Consider the following 18,628-nt stretch of genomic DNA (forward strand, 5'->3'; position numbering starts at 1 on the left):
ATTAAGTCTCTATATATAGGTCAACTCTTTCATTGCATGTATATATAATTAGCCTCACCATATTATGCAGATTGAAGATCGTCGAATGCAGAAAAGCACAAATCTATGATATTGGGTTCATTAACACAAATCTCATAGATGAATGGACGGTTAAATATGATGCCACAGAAACCGTGGCCAACTTGTTACGACCGTTGCTTCAAAATCAAAACAAAGAGAAAATACTCTTTTCTTACCACTTCAAGTGAGTGTTACTGTCTTGTGCATATTCGGTTTCCCTTATTACTCGAGGTTATAGTAATGTAATTGATGAGTTCTACATGCGTGCGCAACTTCCACTTTATTCTCCTAGAGATTAAGCTTGAGCAGGGACTAGTAACCGTCTTAGACTCGAGACAAAAAGATCCCGAGGAGTATGCGGTCATGACTAAAATGCTCGAGAAGTAAGTTCAATCGATCATTATCGCACCATATCGGCAACTTTGTTCATTGATATGTCTCCGTCGTATCTACTTTTCCAAACACTTTTTCCCTTGTTTTGGACTCTAACTTGCATGATTTGAATGGAACTAACCCGGACTGACGCTGTTTTCAGCAGAATTGTCATGGTGTTATTTATTTACAGAAACAAAAGTTATTGGAATGACCTGAAACTTCACGGAATGTCTTTTTGGAAATAATAAAAAATCCTGGCAAAAGATCAAGACCAGGGGGCCCACACCCTAGCCACGAGGGTGGGGGGCGTGCCCCCCTACCTCGTGGTCCCCCTGGAGCTCCTCCGACCTCAACTCCAACTCTATATATTTGCTTTCGGGGAGAAAAAAATAGAGGAGAAGGATTAATCGCGTTTTACGATACAGAGCCGCCGCCAAGCCCTAAAACCTCTCGAGAGGGCTGATCTGGAGTCCGTTCGGGGCTCCGGAGAGGGGAATTCGTCGCCATCATCATCATCAACCTTCCTCCATCACCAATTTCATGATGCTCACCGCCGTGCGTGAGTAATTCCATCGTAGGCTTGCTGGACGGTGATGGGTTCACTACAAAAAAAAAGACACATCCGTGACATTTTGGGCCGAACGAATTTTTTTTCTGTCATACATATGACACTTCTGTGACGATAATTGTGACAAAACCCGGTATCATCATAGAAGTTGTGGGCTCCTACTTCTATGACAAAAAATCATGACAGAAAATGGCCTTTTTGTCCTGGGCGTGCCGGAGACGCAGCTGCATGACATTCTTTGGTCCGTCCATGACAGAAAAAACCATGGTAGACGCGAGGGGGAGGAAAATTTCGAGGAGTTCCCGGTTACGGTGGGAGGTCGGGGGCCGAGCGATGCGCGTTTCTCTCATACACGCACACACGTGTGTGCGAGGCGTTGGCTCTAACTGAACCCGAGCGAGGCGTTGGGCTCTAACAAAACCCAAGCGATTGCACTGCAGGCTACACGTTACTGAACCTGAGCGATCGATCGATGGCTGTTAACTGAACCCGATCGAGCGATTCCTTCGCTACTGCTGCTAACTGAAGCCGATCGATGCTGCCTCTAGGATGAACAGTGAGCGTTGCGGGGGGTTTGGATGAACAGTGAGCGGTGGCATTGCCTCTGGATGAACAGGACCCCGTGGTGTGGTGGAGGGCTGGATGAACAGTAGACGATGAAGGGGTGCCCGTGGAGGGGTTGTTGAACAGGACCCCGTGGTGTGGAGGGCTGGATGAACAGTAGACGGTGGAGGGGTGCCCGTGGAGGGGTGGTTGAACAGTAGCCGGTGGAGTAGCACGCGGTGGAGGCTGGATGAACAGGAGCCCATGGAGGCTGGAGGAGGTCGACGGTAGCCCGTGGAGGTTGGAGGAGGTCGACGGTGGAGATGAACAATATCCCGTGGAGTCCCGTTTTGCGGTACGCCACACCCCTCCTGATGAATAGGACCCCCGTTTCGACCGTAGCGCTCCAACACAAGTCTGTTTCATCCGTTTTGTGGTACGCCACACCCCTCCCGATCAACAGGACCCCCGTTTTGACCGTAGGAGGACTGTTTCCTCCGTTTTGCGGTACGCCAGACCCCTCCCGATCAACAGGACCCCGTTCCGAATGTAGGAGGTCTGTTTCCTCCGTTGTGCGGTACGCCAGGCCTCGTTTCCATCGTCTGTTCCATCCAAGCCCTCCCAATGAACACGACCACGCATTTCGTTCCGACCCAGCCGGTTGGCTCCCACGTGTTCTGTTGCCTCCCGATGAACACGATGCATTCTGTTGCCTCCCCATGAACACGACGCATTCCGTTGCCTCCCCATGAACACGACGACGATGTTGTTTCTCCGTTTCGACCCAGCCATGTACACGAGCCTTGGTCGTACATATGCGCGAGTAGGTGTTCGAGACCCCGCCCGTATGTACACATATGTGGCCGTATTTTCTTTCTTGCACCCTGGCCGCTGTACGTACGCGTACATGCTACATGCGCTCCTCTACTATGATATGTACGCGCCTCTACTACGACACGTGGGCGCCTCTACATCCACCAGTATATATGTACGTACACGTTCGCGACCAGAATGACAACGCTGCGTACGCTTCGACTAGGTGGGTCCCGACTATCAGGCACTTCCTTGCCTGCAAAGATGTAGCTGGTGGGTCCCAGCAGTCAGGGGGCGGATCGTTTTTTTGCCCGGACGCACTTCCTTGCGTGCGAAGATGTAGCTGGTGGGTCCCAGCAGTCAGGGGGAAATATTTTTTTCGCGAAATACAGTGGCCCGTCTGGTGGGTCCCAGCTGTCAGGTGGAGGAATCATTATTTTCCGCGTAATAAGGAGACACTTCCTTGCTGCGGCCGTGGACCCAGCTGTCAGCCTCTCCACGTATAGTCCACGTCTGATGGAAGTCGTTCCTTGATCATGTTGACCACGCCGCGCCGAGAGCACCAGGGCGGTGGACGACGGTGAGGCCTAGGAAGGGGACGACGGGGAGCCAGGGAAGACGTGGCAGTGGAAGCCCGCGCGGAGAGGAGTACGAGGGTTCACTGGTTCGGCTGCGGTGTGAGGCTGCCGTTGCCGCAGGGCCTGGCCAGCGGTGGGAATAGTAGGGGGCGGTGAGGCCTTCGCGGCAGCACAGCCGACCACGGGAGGCAGGAGCATGCGGCACGACCGACGCTGCTTTGGGCGGCTGGAGCAAGAAGACCAGAGGATGAAGAAGCACTACGGCCGTTGGATGGACATCGTACGGTCACTGGAGCTAGAATCGTTTATATTGACTAAGTTGACAAAGCCCTCCGTCCCCGTCAACTTAGTAGGCCCACAAGTCAGCCTCCCACCAAGGTGGGTCCCAGCTAGCAGGGGGTATTCATTTTTTTGTGTTTAATAAGGAGGCACTTCCGGTGGGTCCGAGCTGACAGCAGGGGGAACATTTTTTTCGCGAAATACGGTGGCCCTCGGGTGGGTCCCATCAGTCAGGGGCAAACGTTTTTTTCGCGAAATACTGGTGGGCGTCCGGTGGGTCCCTGCTGTCAGGTGGAGGAATAATTATTTTACATGTAATAAGAAGGCACTTCCTTGCGGCTGCCATGGACCCAGCTGTCAGCCTCTCCATGTACAGTATTCTTCCGATGTAATTCGGTCGTTGACCACATTGACCACGCAGCGCCGAGAGCACCACAGCGGTGGACGACGGCGAGGCCTAGGAAGGGGACGACGCGGAGCCGGGGAAGACGCGGCAGTGGATGCACACGTGGAGAGGAGTACGAGGGTTCACTGGTTTGGCTGCGCTGCCATCGCCGCAGAATAACAGGGGGTGTGGGTGAGTGGAGTGGAGGGATGGCCTGGCCAGCGGTGGGAGTAGTATGGGAGCGGTGAGGCCTCCACGGCAGCATAGCCGGCCACGGGAGGCAGGAGCAGGCGGCACGACCGGCGCTGCTTTGGGCGGCTGGAGCAAGAAGACCAGAGGTTGAAGAAGCACTACACCCGTTGGATGGACATCGTACGGTCAGTCGAGCTAGAATCGTGCATATTGACTAAGTTGACAAAGCCCTTCATCCCCGTCAACTTAGTAGGCCCACTATACTGGGTCCCAGCTAGCAGGGGGAGTATTCATTTTTTTGTGCGTAATAAGGAGGCACTTCCTTGCTGCGAAGATATAGCTGGTGGGTCTGAGCTGTTAGCGGCGGTAACGTTTTTTCATGAAATACAGAGGCCCTTTCGGTGGGTCCCAGATGTCAGCTGGAGGAATCGTTATTTTGCGTGTAATAAGGAGGCATTTCCTTGCGTGCGGCCGTGGAGCCAGCTGTCAGCCTCTCCACGTACAGTCCACTTCAGATGCATGTCGGTCGTTGACCACGTTGATCACACCACGTCGAGAGCACCAGGGCGGTGGACGATGGCGAGGCCTAGGAAGGGAACGACACGGTGGCAGGGAAGACTCGGCAGTTGTTTTTGTTTCGCACGCAGAGGGGAGTATGACTGTATGAGGGTTTAATGGGTCGTCTGCCATCGCCGGAGAATAACAGCATGTGTGGGTGAGTAGAGGGATGGCTAGGCCAGCGATGGGAGTACGGTGGGGCGGTGAGGCCTGCGCGGCAGCACAGCCGACCGCGGGGAGGAGGGAGCAGGCAGTCCCGCCGGCGCTTGTTTGAGCGGCTGGAGCAGGAAGAGCAGAGATTGAAGAAGCACGACGGCCATTGGATGGACATCCAACAGTATACAGGCCATCTGTGGAAAGCCTCAAATCTATGGAAAATAGCATACAGCCCATCTGCCATTATTTCAAATAATTTATAGCCCATTTGATAATTCTTACGGGTTTTTTTGGATCCCATATTCTTTTTGTTAGCATTACAGCCCATATTGTGGCCACGGTTAAAAAATTATACGAAATTTTGCATATGTCGGTGCGGTCTGAACTGTTTTTTATCCCAAAATTTGGAGTCACATTCAGACTAATTTTAAAAATGAATGTATATCAATATAAAATCCAATAAATTGTCCACGCATAAAATCAATGCAATTTAAAATCTCAAAATGAAAAAAAGATATTTGAAACTAATTGCCGGTTTGATGTGTTTTAAAAATGCACAGCCCATTTCTCATTACTGATAGGCCATTTTCTCGGCCAACCGATTGAAGCTCACCTCGTCTTGAAAGATTTGCAGCCCAACAGGCCTGATAAAGCGACTTACTTGACAAATCACAAAAAAATGGGCTAGCCATTTTCAGAAAGAAAAAAACTACTGGGCTGGTCTGTGGTAAACATAAAAGAAAAGGCTGTCTAGACATGCCAGAGTGTCCCGCACAGCCCAGTTGACACCCTGCTTCCCTCTCAAAAACAAATTAGATAAATGCCACTCCAATTATGGTGATTCATAAAAATGCCACTGTAATTTCCAAACTTTGAAAAATGCCACTGCAATTTTTGCATACTTTGAAAAATGCCACTGCAGTTTGCAAATTTTGAAAAACGCCACTCCAGACTTTGAAAAATGCCACTAGAAATGGCATGAAATGGCATTTTTCAAAGTTTGGAAATTGAAGTGGCATTTCTCGGATACACCAGATTTGGAGTGGCATTTATCAAATTAACCCAAAACAAAAATAATTGGGCGAGCTGCTGGGTCCCTGGTGTCAGCCGCTCGTTGTGCAATTCTCTCGTTTATTGACTACGTTGACAATGGCATGGGACCCAGATGTCACAAATCCACTAGGAGGAGCCATTTTTTATTGGCTTGAAATAAGGAGGCACTTGCTTGCGTACTGCCATGACCTTGGCGGGTCCCTACTGTCATCCTCTCCACATACAATCATCTCCTGATTGTGTACGCGTCAACTTGCTAGGCCCACAAGTCAGCCTCTAAACCCGTGGAGGACAAATACAACCCATTTAAAAAAATAACAGCCCATTCCATACGTTCAAATGGAAAGTTCAACATTCAGAGCAAAGTAACAGGTTTGATCCACATATAGAGTACTGAACTTCCACATTGACAACCATCATAGCCAAGTTAACTATCTACTCCCACTAATACTCTAGTAGCGTACAAGTACTAACTTACTCTTAGCTAACTAGACAATGCCGGCCGCCATCTGTGGTACACGCTAAACGCCGGCACCGGCGTCGTGCGCCTCGCCTCGGACTTGCAAGAGGTGCTCTAGGGCGCGTTGCTCGCGCACGTTGGCCCTTTCCATGTCGGCGTGGTCCACCGAAGCTTCGGCTTCCAAGTGGGAAACCCACTTGACGAGCTGGTAGTAAAAATTGACGTCGAGAACGTGTGCGTGCCCGACAGCCTCCAGGGCTATTTGCTGGGCGCCGACCTCCATGTAGTCGGCCCAGTTGCGGGCGCTCTACTCACGACTCAGAGCGTCGGTGCGCTGCTGCTCCATGTCCCGCTGGCGGCGCAAATCGGCGATATGCTGCTCCTCCGCCAGGCGGTCGCACTCCAACAACTCCTGCTCCTCCGCCATGCGGTCGCGCTCCAACAACTCCTCGGTCTCCGCATTGCCATCTAAAGACATATAGAACGCCTCCTCCCTCTGTCTGCCTTCCGGTGAAAACCCGAACACTAGTTCCGGCGGTGACCGCCTCCGGCGTCGTCTACCGCGGACGAGCGGGGGCATGGCGGACGTGGCGAGCGACGTCGGGCCGGTGGGGGCTTATTAGGATATGGCGAGTTTGGTCACGGTGGCACCGGAGAAGGCCGGGAAGCAGTACTTATAGGCAGAAGGTAGCGCGACGGTCATCGGAATTCAATGCATAATGGCTAGAGCGCCAGCTTGCCGTGGAAAACTAGAGAAACTGAAATTATGACTGTCGTCTCGTCTCGTCTGGGTCGCACGCCGGCATGGCGGTCAAACGAGTGCACTCGAATCATCTCCCTCCTTGTCAATGATGATTCCACAGATTTAAAAAGCCCGCAACAATTAAAGCGTATCTTTTTCGCATTAGTTAGCTGCCTTAATTACGGCCGACTGCATGCAGGCACTCAGAATCGCTCGCAGGCTGTACGCGAAGCAGCATGCAACGAGTCGCAGCCGAGGGCACGCATGCAGCCACTTAAATCATTGGAATTAATTAGGCTTAAACTTCTGCATGCCGTTAATTATTGCCATGCCTTGGTCTTGCTGCTTTGCTCACGGAATTAATTAGGCTTAAACTTCTTCAGAGGTAGGCATTTTTATCCGTGTAGGATCGATAGTGTAGCTTGTCAGTTTCTTCAGAGGTAGGCATTTCTATTCAAAAAATTGCCACTTCGCATCTTGTGTCGCAAATAAAACTGCCAGGAGCGCATTTGTAGGCTAGCTAGTGATCAATCAGTAACTTGTAAACACTGAGCGAACAGAAATAAGTAACTGTTAATGCATCTCAATGATTCACAGATCATATACAAATATGTAGCTCCAAAAGCAAAGATCAGCCACTTCGGATCTTGCGTCGCAACTAAAACTAACTAGTACGATTCCCATACATAAGATCAACATGTTAATGCATCTCAATGATTCACAGATCATATACAAATATGTAGCTCCAAAAGCAAAGATCTAGAAAAAACATTTGTTCTTCCTACTAACATGGATGCTTCTCTTGGCCAACATTCAGTACAGACTGAAAGACAAATTTGTTTGTGAAGTCTACAATTCCTCTTGCAAACGTAAGTGGTTTCACCAACAGCTGGAACCATGATAATGAACCACACATGATGGAGGAACATCCACTGCAATATGATTTGGTCTTCTCTCGATCACACCGCGAGACTATTTTCGGAATACAAACTTTAACTTAGGCAAAATGATGCCCATTGTATAATCAGACCAAAGCAATGAAGCACCTAGTGTTGGCTAATAAATAGTACACTACTACTTTTCTGCAGTCCATGAAGTGACTATCCAATCTTTCGGTGTCTATTTTCAAATGGCACTGCATGAAGTGACTATATTATTCTCTTGTGCAGTTCAACCAAAATTGCGGACACTTTGTTTGTTTTCCAAATAGCAACGGGCAGACATTTCTGTCTTCACAAATATCAAGCAGCTAGTAAACATATACCACTGATAACTCACAAGTATAGGGGATTGCAACAGTTTTTGAGGGTAAAGTATTCAACCCAAATTTATTGATTCGACACAAGGGGAGCCAAAGAATATTCTCAACTATTAGCAGCTGAGTTGTCAATTCAACCACACCTGGAAACTTAATATCTGCAGCAAAATGTTTAGTAGCAAAGTAATATGATAGTAGTGGTAATGGTAGCAAAAGGTAACAATAGTAAAAGTAATGTTTTTGGTATTTTGTAGTGATGATAGCAATAGCAACGGGAAAGTAAATAAGCGAAGAACAATATATAGAAAGCTCATAGGCAATGGATCAGTGATGGAGAATTATGCCAGATGCAGTTCATCATGTAACAGTCATAACCTAGGGTGACACAGAACTAGCTCCAGTTCATTGATATAATGTAGGCATGTATTCTGAACATAGTCATACGTGCTTATGGAAAAGAACTTGCATGACATCTTTTGTCCTACCCTCCCGTGGCAGCGGGGTCCTTACGGAAACTAAGGGATATTAAGGCCTCCTTTTAATAGAGAACCGGAACAAAGCATTAACACATAGTGAATACATGAACTCCTCAAACTACGGTCATCACCGGTAAGTATCCCGATTATTATCACTTCGGGGTTAACGGATCGTAACACATAATAGGTAACTATAGACTTGCAAGATAGGATCAAGAATACTCATATATTGATGTAAACAGAATAGGTTCAGATCTAAAATCATGGCACTCGGGCCCTAGTGACAAGCATTAAGCATAGCAAAGTCATAGCAACATCAATCTCAGAACATAATGGATACTAGGGATCAAACCCTAACAAAACTAACTCGATTACATGATAGATCCCATCCAACCCATCACCGTCCAGCAAGCCTACGATGGAATTACTCACGCATAGCGGTGAGCATCATGAAATTGGTGATGGAGGATGGTTGATAATGACGATGGCGACGGATTCCCCTCTCCGGAGCCCCGAACGGACTCCATATCAGCCCTCCCGAGAGGTTTTAGGGCTTGGCGGCGGCTCCGTATCGTAAAACGTGATGATTTCTTCTCTCTGTTTTTTTCTCATCGAAACTCAATGTATGGAGGAGGAGTTGGAGTCGGAGAGGCAACAGGGGGGCCCACGAGGTAGGGGGCGTGCCCCCCACCCTCGTGGCAAGGTGGTGGGCCCCCTGGCCTTCATCTTTGGCAGGTATTTTTCTTATTTTCTTAAAAGTGGCTCCGTGAAGTTTCAGGTCATTCTTAGAATGTTTGCTCCTGCACAGAAATAACACCATGGTAATTCTGCTGAAAACAGCGTCAGTCCGGGTTAGTTCCATTCAAATCATGCAAGTTAGAGTCCAAAACAAGGGCAAAAGTGTTTGGAAAAGTAGATACATTGGAGACGTATCAACTCCCCCAAGCTTAAACCTTTCCTTGTCCTCAAGCAATTCAGTTGACAAACTGAAAGTGATAAAGAAAAACTTTTACAAACTCTGTTTGCTCTTGTTGTTGTAAATATGTAAAGCTAGCATTCAAGTTTTCAGCAAAGATTTATAACTAACCATATTTGCAATAACGCATAGGTCTCAAGTTTACTCATATCAATAGCATAATCAACTAACGAGCCATAATAATAAATCTCGGATGACAACACTTTCTCAAAACAATCATAATATGATATAACAAGTTGGTATCTCGCTAGCCCTTTCTGAGACTGCAAAACATAAATGTAGAGCACCTTTAAAGACCAATGACTGATTAGACATTGCAATTCATGGTAAAAGAGATCCAGTCAAGTCATACTCAATGTAAACTAATAGTAATGAATGTAAAAGACAAAAGTGCTCTCCAACTGGTGCTTTTTAATAAGAGGATGATGACTCAGCATAAAAGTAAATAGATAGGCCCTTCGCAGAGGGAAGCAGGGATTTGTAGAGGTGCCAGAGCTCGATTTTGAAATAGAGGTGAATAATATTTTGAGCAGTATACTTTCATTGTCAACATAACAACCAAGAGATGGCGATATCTTCCATGCTACACACATTATAGACGGTTCCCAAACAGAATGGTAAAGTTTATAGTCCCCCTTCCACCAACAAGCATCAATCCATGGCTTGCTCAAAACAACGAGTGCCTCCAACTAACAAGAGTCCCAGGGGGAGTTTTGTTTGCAATTATTTTGATTTAGTTTGCATAAAGCATGGGACTGGGCATCCCAGTGACCAGCCATTTATCTCTGAGTGAGGAGCGGAGTCCACTCCTCTTAAGAATAACCCGCCTAACATGGAAGATACAGACAGCCCTAGTTGATACATGAGCTATTCGAGCATACAAAACATGATATTTGTTTGAAGGTTTAGAGTTTGGCACGGCAGGTAGATACCGTATATAGGTAGGTATAGTGGACTCATGTGGAATAACTTTGGGGTTTTAAGGAGTTTGGATGCACAAGCAGTATTCCCGCTTAGTACAGGTGAAGGCTAGCAAAAGACTGGGAAGCGACCAGCTAGAGAGCGACAACAGTCATTAACATGCATTAAAATTAATCAACACCGAATGCAAGCATGAGTAGGATATAATCCACCATGAACATAAATATTGTGAAGGCTATGTTGATTTTGTTTCAACTACATGCTGAACATGTGCCAAGTCAAGTCACTTAAATCATTCAGAGGAGGATACCACCCTATCATACCACATCATAACCATTTTAATAGCATGTCGGCACGCAAGGTAAACCATTATAACTCATAGCTAATCAAGCATGGCACAAGAAACTATGATCTCTAGTTGTCATTGCAAACATGTTTATTCATAATAGGCTGAATTAGGAATGATGAACTAATCATATTTACAAAAACAAAAGAGGTCGAGTTCATACCAGCTTTTCTCATCTCAGTCAGTCCATCATATATCATCATAATTTCCTTTCACTTGCACGACCGAATAGTGTGAATAATAATAATAGTGCACGTGCATTGGACTAAGCTGGAATCTGCAAGCATTCAATAAACAGGAGAAGACAAGGCAATATGGGCTCTTTTGTCAGATCAACAATAATGCATATAAGAGCCACTTCAATAATTTAATTATGGTCTTCTCCTATCAACCCCCAAAGAAAAGAAAAGAAGTAAAACTATTTACATGGGAAAGCTCCCAAGAAGCAAAAGAAGAACATGAAATATTTTTGGGTTTTCTTTTTAATTACTACTACAAGCATGGAAAGTAAATTAGTTAAAAGCTACAACTATTTTTTTGGTTTTTCTTAAGGTTTATTAAACACACAAGAAGAAAGCATAAAAATGAAATTAAACTAGCATGGATGATACAATGAAAAAGTATGAGCACCGACATCTAGCAATGAGCGTGTGAACATAAATGTAATGTCGATGGGAAATACGTACTCCCCCAAGCTTAGGCTTTTGGCCTAAGTTGGTCTATGGCCACGGCTGGCCTGGCGGATATCCATAATAGTAGCTGGGGTCATACTGCGATGAAGAAGAAGAAGGCTCCGATTGCTAGTGGCTGGCAATCATCTCAGGATCCCACTGGTAATTAGACTATCGTGAGGGATCAAATTGTGGTTCCGGCTCTGGCTCCTCGACTGGTGCAGGGTTCTGGTAGGCTTGAATAGCCATCAATGGAACAAGGTACGTGCCTGAAGATAGATCAAACAAAGAAGGAGCAGGCAGGGTAATAGTCTCAGGATGATGTTTATTAAAGAACAATTGATATTTAAGCTCTCCTTCCCTATTCTTAACAATAAAATCATGTGCCACCATACTTTTATAATATAGATAAACACGGGGCAGCACCTTTTCTTCCTTCTCAGCATGCCTAATAGGTATGTTAAAATGTGCAGCTAGGCGTGAGGCATAGATGCCTCCAAAGATGGGGCCCTTTGTACGGTTCAGACTTAACCGTTTAGCAATAATACCACCCATGCTAAAAGTATTATCACTGTATAAACCTTGGAGCAAAATAATAATATCAGGGATACTAAGGTTTCCACAGTTTCCGCGACCAATTAAGCAACGACTAGCAAATAATGCAAAGTAACGTAAAACAGGAAAATGTATGCTAGTGATTCGTGCATCGGAAACTTTCCTAGTTTTCCCTACAGTGATAGTATCAATAAAACCCTCCATATCATCACGATGTGGTTCTTCTGTTTTGCCCTCAAAAGGGACTAGACAAATCCGACAAAAATCATAAAGTGACATCTCTTTATGCTCGTCATATAAATGAAACTCCACCGTAGGTGGTGAGTTCCTAGAATGAAAATGAAAGTTTTGCACAAAGGTATTTGTGAGTAAGAGATACTGATCGCATTGGTCGTGGAGGAAAGCGGTGAGGCCTACATTATGAGCCAATTCATGAAAATCTTCATAAATCTCGGCTGCTCTCAAGAATTCATCGGAAGGCCATTCACACGCCCGAATCTCCGTGGTGCGAGGCAAATTATACTTAGGCTTTGGTGCCTTTTCCTTCGAGATTTGGCTCGATGAGACCCTCAATAGTCTCCTCATCATTTTTTGAAGAATTCTGAAATTTTTAGTAACTTCAAAATAAAAGTAAACCAAACTCAATAATATTGATAGCAACTACTCCTACAAGTGCCTAGAGCCCATATCATGCATCAAAACTACTTTTGACCATATAAATTTGACATGCAAGCTCAAGAACAGGGTCACCTAAGCAGCAAAAATTTGCAATGAATAAAGCACTAGAACAAAAACTAATTGGACCAATGGAGGAGCCACATATGAAGGAACAATCTCCCCAAGTAGTTTTGTGAGAGGTGCTTTGAGCAAGGAAATCGAAAATGGCAGCAAAACGAGCTTGAACTCGGGTTTGAGCTGGTTATTCGTGTTTGTGGGAGGAAGATGAAGTGTGTGGGTGCAGGAATAAGTGGAGGAGGGCCACCATGGGCCCATGAGGCAGGGGGCGTGCCCTAGAGGGGTGGGCGCGCCCTCCACCCTCGTGGGCAGGTGGTTGACCCCCCTGGTGTGTTCTCAATTCCATAAATCCTCAAATATTCTAGAAAAAACATATTTAAATTTCAAGGCATTTGAAGAGCTTTTATTTTCAAGGTATTTTTATATTGCACGGATAATCAGATAACAGACAGAAAAATATTTGTTTTACTTTATTTAATATAAATATCAGAAAGTAAAAGTGGGGTACATAAGGTTGTGCCTTCTAGTTTCATCCATCTCATGATCATCAAAAGGAATCCTCTAACAAGGTTGATCAAGTCTTGTTAATGAACTCATTCCGAATAACATGGAACCGGAGAAATTTCGAATAACACTATTTTACCTCAACGGGGATATGCACATCCCCAATAATAAGAATATCATATTTCTTCTTGACAGTAGGAAGAGGAAATTCAAAACCTCCAAATATAATCGATGGAATTTTTCCAATAGAGTTGATACTATGAACTTGAGGTTGTTTCCTCGGAAAGTGTACCATGTGCTCATTACCATTAACATGAAAAGTGACATTGCCTTTAGTGCAATCAATAACAGCCCCTGCAGTATTCAAAAAGGGTCTTCCAAGAATAATAGACATACTATCGTCCTCGGGGATATCAAGAATAACAAAGTCTGTTAAAATAGTAACGTTTGCAACTACAACAAGCACATCCTCACAAATACCGACAGGTACAACAGATGATTTATCAGCCATTTGCAAAGATATTTCAGTAGGTGTCAACTTATTCAAATCAAGTCTATGATATAAAGAGAGATGCATAACACTAACACCGGCTCCAAGATCACATAAAGCAGTTTTAACATAATTTCTTTTAATAGAGCATGGTATAGTTGGTACACCGGGATCTCCAAGTTTCTTTGGTATTCCACCCTTAAAAGTATAGTCAGCAAACATGGTGGAAATTTCAGCTTCCGGTATCTTTCTTTTATTTCTAATGATATCTTTCATGTACTTAGCATAAGGGTTGGTTTTGAGCATATCAGTTAATCGCATACGCAAAAAGATAGGTCTAATCATTTCAGCAAAGCGCTCAAAATCCTCATCATCCTTTTTCTTGGATGGGTTGGGAGGAAAAGGCATGGGTTTCTGAACCCAAGGCTCTCTTTCTTTACCATGTTTCCTAGCAACAAATTCTTTCTTATCATAACATTGATTCTTTGATTGTGGGTTATCAAGATCAACAACAGGTTCAATTTCTATATCATTATCATTATTAGGTTGAGCATCATTATGAACATTATTATTAACATTATCACTAGTTTCAGGTTCATTACCAGATTGTGTTTCAGCATCAGAAATAGAAATATCATTTGGATTCTCTGGTGTTTCAACAATAGGATCACTAGAAGCATGCAAAGTCCTATCATTTTTATTTTTCTTCCTTTTAGAAGGACTAGGTGCATCTATATTATTTCTCTGAGAATCTTGCTCAATTCTCTTAGGATGGCCTTCAGGATACAAAGGTTCCTGAGTCATTCTACCAGTTCTAGTAGCCATTCTAACAGCATAATCATTATTCTTACTATTCAATTCATTGAGCAAATCATTTTGAGCTTTAAGTACTTGTTCTACTTGAGTGGTAACCATAGAAGCATGTTTACTAATAAGTTTAAGTTCAACTTTAACATTAGCCATATAATCACCCAAGTGTTCAAGCATATTTGAATTGTATTTCAATTGTCTACCAAAATAAGCATTAAAGTCTTCTTGCTAGCCATAAATTTATCAAAACACATCTAAGCATGGGCTAGCAAACTTAGTAAATGAGATTTCAGCTTTATCATATATATAGAGAAAATTTACCTTTACTACCTGTGTCGGGTTATCAAGACCATGAGTTTCTTCAATAGGTAAAGGATTAAGATCATATGTTTCTTCAACAGGCGGTAGATTAAGACCATGTATTTCTTCAATAAGAGGTAAATTCTTAACATCTTTAGCTTTAATACCTTTTTCTTTCATAGATTTCTTTGCCTCTTGCATATCTTCAGGACTTAGAAATAGAATACCCCTCTTCTTCGGAGTTGGTTTAGGAATAGGCTCCGGAGGTGTCCAATTATTTTCATTTGTCAACATATTGTTCAATAGAATTTCAGCTTCATTCGGTGTTCTTTCCCTGAAAACAAAACGAGCACAACTATCCAGGTAATCTCTGGAGGCATCGGTTAGTCCATTATAAAAGATATCAAGTATTTCATTTTTCTTAAGAGGATGATCAGGCAAAGCATTAAGTAATTGGAGAAGCCTCCCCCGAGCTTGTGAGAGACTCTCTTCTTCAATTTGCACAAAATTATATATATCCCTTAAAGCAGCTTGTTTCTTATGAGCAGGGAAATATTTAGCAGAGAAGTAATACATCATATCCTGGGGACTACGCACACAACCAGGATCAAGAGAATTAAACCATATCTTAGCATCGCCCTTTAATGAGAACGAAAATATTTTAAGGATGTAAAAGTAACGAGTTCTCTCATCTTTAGTGAACATGGTGGCTATATCATTTAATTTAGTAAGATGTGCCACAACAGTTTCAGATTTATAACCATGAAAAGGATCAGATTCAACCAAATTAATTATATGAGGATCAACAGAGAATTCATAATCCTTATCAGTAACATAGATAGGTGAAGTAGCAAAAGCAGGGACAGGTTTCATTCTAGCACTTAGAGATTGCTTACTCCATTTAGCTAATAACCTTTTTAGTTCATTTCTATTTTAGCAAACTAAGATAGCAAAAGAAGCTTCTTGATAAAAAACATAACCCTTAGGAATAACAAGTGATTCTTCATCATCACTTTCATCGGTGTCATTAGATTCATTATTTTCAATTTCTCTAGCCCTAGCAATTTGTTCATCAAGGAAATCACTAAGTGGCACAGTAGTATCAGGCATAGAGGTAGTTTCACGATAAGTATCATGCATAGCAGAAGTGGCATCATCAATAACATGCGACATATCAGAAAGAATAGCAGAAGCAGGTGTAGGTGTCGCAAACTTACTCATAACAGAAGGTGAATCAAGTGCAGAGCTAGATGGCAGTTCCTTACCTCCCCTCATAGTTGAGGGATAGATCTTGGTTTTTGGATCTCTCAAGTTCTTCATAATGATAAGCAGATATATATCCCAAGTGACTCAAAGAATAGAGCTATGCTCCCCGGCAACGGCGCCAGAAAATAGTCTTGATAACCCACAAGTATAGGGGATCGCAATAGTTTTCGAGGGTAAAGTATTCAACCCAAATTTATTGATTCGACACAAGGGGAGCCAAAGAATATTCTCAAGTATTAGCAGCTGAGTTGTCAATTCAACCACACCTGGAAACTTAATATCTGCAGCAAAGTGTTTAGTAGCAAAGTAATATGATAGTAGTGGTAATGGTAGCAAAAGGTAACAGTAGTAAAAGTAATGTTTTTGGTATTTTGTAGTGATAATAGCAATAGCAACGGGAAAGTAAATAAGCGAAGACCAATATATTGAAAGCTCGTAGGCAATGGATCGGTGATGGAGAATTATGCCGGATGTGGTTCATCATGTAACAGTCATAACCTAGGGTGACACAGAACCAGCTCCAGTTCATTGATATAATGTAGGCATGTATTCCGAACATAGTCATATGTGCTTATGGAAAAGAACTTGCATGACATCTTTTGTCCTACCCTCCCGTGGCAGCGGGGTCCTTACGGAAACTAAGGGATGTTAAAGCCTCCTTTTAATAGAGAACCGGAACAAAGCATTAACACATAGTGAATACATGAACTCCTCAAACTACGGTCATCACCGGTAAGTATCCCGATTATTGTCACTTCGGGGTTAACGGATCATAACACATAATAGGTGACTATAGACTTAAAAGATAGGATCAAGAACACTCATATATTGATGAAAACATAATAGGTTCAGATCTGAAATCATGGCACTCGGGCCCTAGTGACAAGCATTAAGCATAGCAAAGTCATAGCAACATCAATCTCAGAACATAATGGATACTAGGGATCAAACCCTAACAAAACTAACTCGATTACATGATAGATCCCATCCAACCCATCACCGTCCAGCAAGCCTACGATGGAATTACTCACGCACGGCGGTGAGCATCATGAAATTGGTGATGGAGGATGGTTGATGATGATGATGGCGACAGATTCCCCTCTCCGGAGCCCCGAACGGACTCCAGATCAGCCCTCTCGAGAGGTTTTAGGGCTTGGCGGCGGCTCTGTATCATAGAACGTGATGATTTCTTCTCTCTGATTTTTTTCTCATCGAAACTCAATATATGGAGGTGGAGTTGGAGTCGGAGAGGCAACAGGGGGCCCACGAGGTAGGGGGAGCGCCCTAGGGGGGCAGGCGCACCCCTACCCTCGTGGCAAGGTGGTGGGCCCCCTGGCCTTCATCTTTGGCAGATATTTTTCTTAAAGTGGCTCCATGAAGTTTCATGTCATTCCGAGAACGTTTGCTCTTGCACATAAATAACACCATGGTAATTCTGCTGAAAACAGCGCCAGTCCGGGTTAGTTCCATTCAAATCATGCAAGTTAGAGTCCAAAACAAGGGCAAAATATAAAGCCCACGATGCGGCTATAACTCCCACGTGTCGAAGCACGACTTAGAGGCATAACCGCATTGTAAGCAATGTCGCAAGTGGGGTAATTTTCACACAACCCATGTAATGAATAAGGAAAAGAGGTACATAGTTGGCTTACACTCGCCACGTCACACAATAGCATAAATATCATTACATTCATCCAGATACAATCAACGTCCGACTACGGAACCAAAATAAAGACAACCCCAAATGCATAATGTCCCCTATCGCCCCAACTGGGCACCACTACTGATCGTCTGGAAAGGAAACGTAGTATCGTCCTGAGTCCTCATCGAACTCCCACTTGAGCTCAGTCGAATCTCCTAGAGCGGTATCATCGGTCCCTGCATCTGGTTTTGGAAGTAATATGTGAGTCACGGGGACTCAGCAATCTCACACCCTCGCGATCAAGACTATTTAAGCTTATAGGTAGGGCAAGGTATGAGATGGAGCTGCAGCAAGCACAAGCATATATGGTGGCTAACATACGCAAAAGAGAGCGAGAAGAGAAGGCAAAGGCACGATCGATAAACTATGATCAAGAAGTGATCCTAGAACAACCTACGTTCAAGCATAACACGAGACCGTGTTCTCTTCCCGAACTCCGCCAAAAAGAGACCAACATGGCCACACACTCTGTTGATTCATTTTAATTAAGTTAAGTTTCGGGTTATCTACAACCGGACATTAACAAATTCCCATCTACCCATAACCGCGGGCACGACTTTTGAAAGTTCAAATCCCTACAGGGGTGTCCCAACTTAGCCCATCACAAGCTCTCACGGTCAACGAATGATATTCCTTCTCCCAAGACAATCCGACCAGACTCGGAATCCCGGTTACAAGACATCTCGACAATGGTAAAACTAAACCAGCAAAACCGCCCGAATGTGCCGACAAATCCCGATAGGAGCTGCACATATCTCGTTCTCAGGGCACATCGGATAAGCCAACGTCGGGTTGGCATAGACCCTGGTTGCCTAGGGGGCACCGGACATCGCTCAGGTTGGACCAACACTTAGAG

This window comes from Triticum dicoccoides, chromosome 5A, assembly GCF_002162155.2.
Source record: "Triticum dicoccoides isolate Atlit2015 ecotype Zavitan chromosome 5A, WEW_v2.0, whole genome shotgun sequence".
NCBI classification, from domain to species: domain Eukaryota; kingdom Viridiplantae; phylum Streptophyta; class Magnoliopsida; order Poales; family Poaceae; genus Triticum; species Triticum dicoccoides.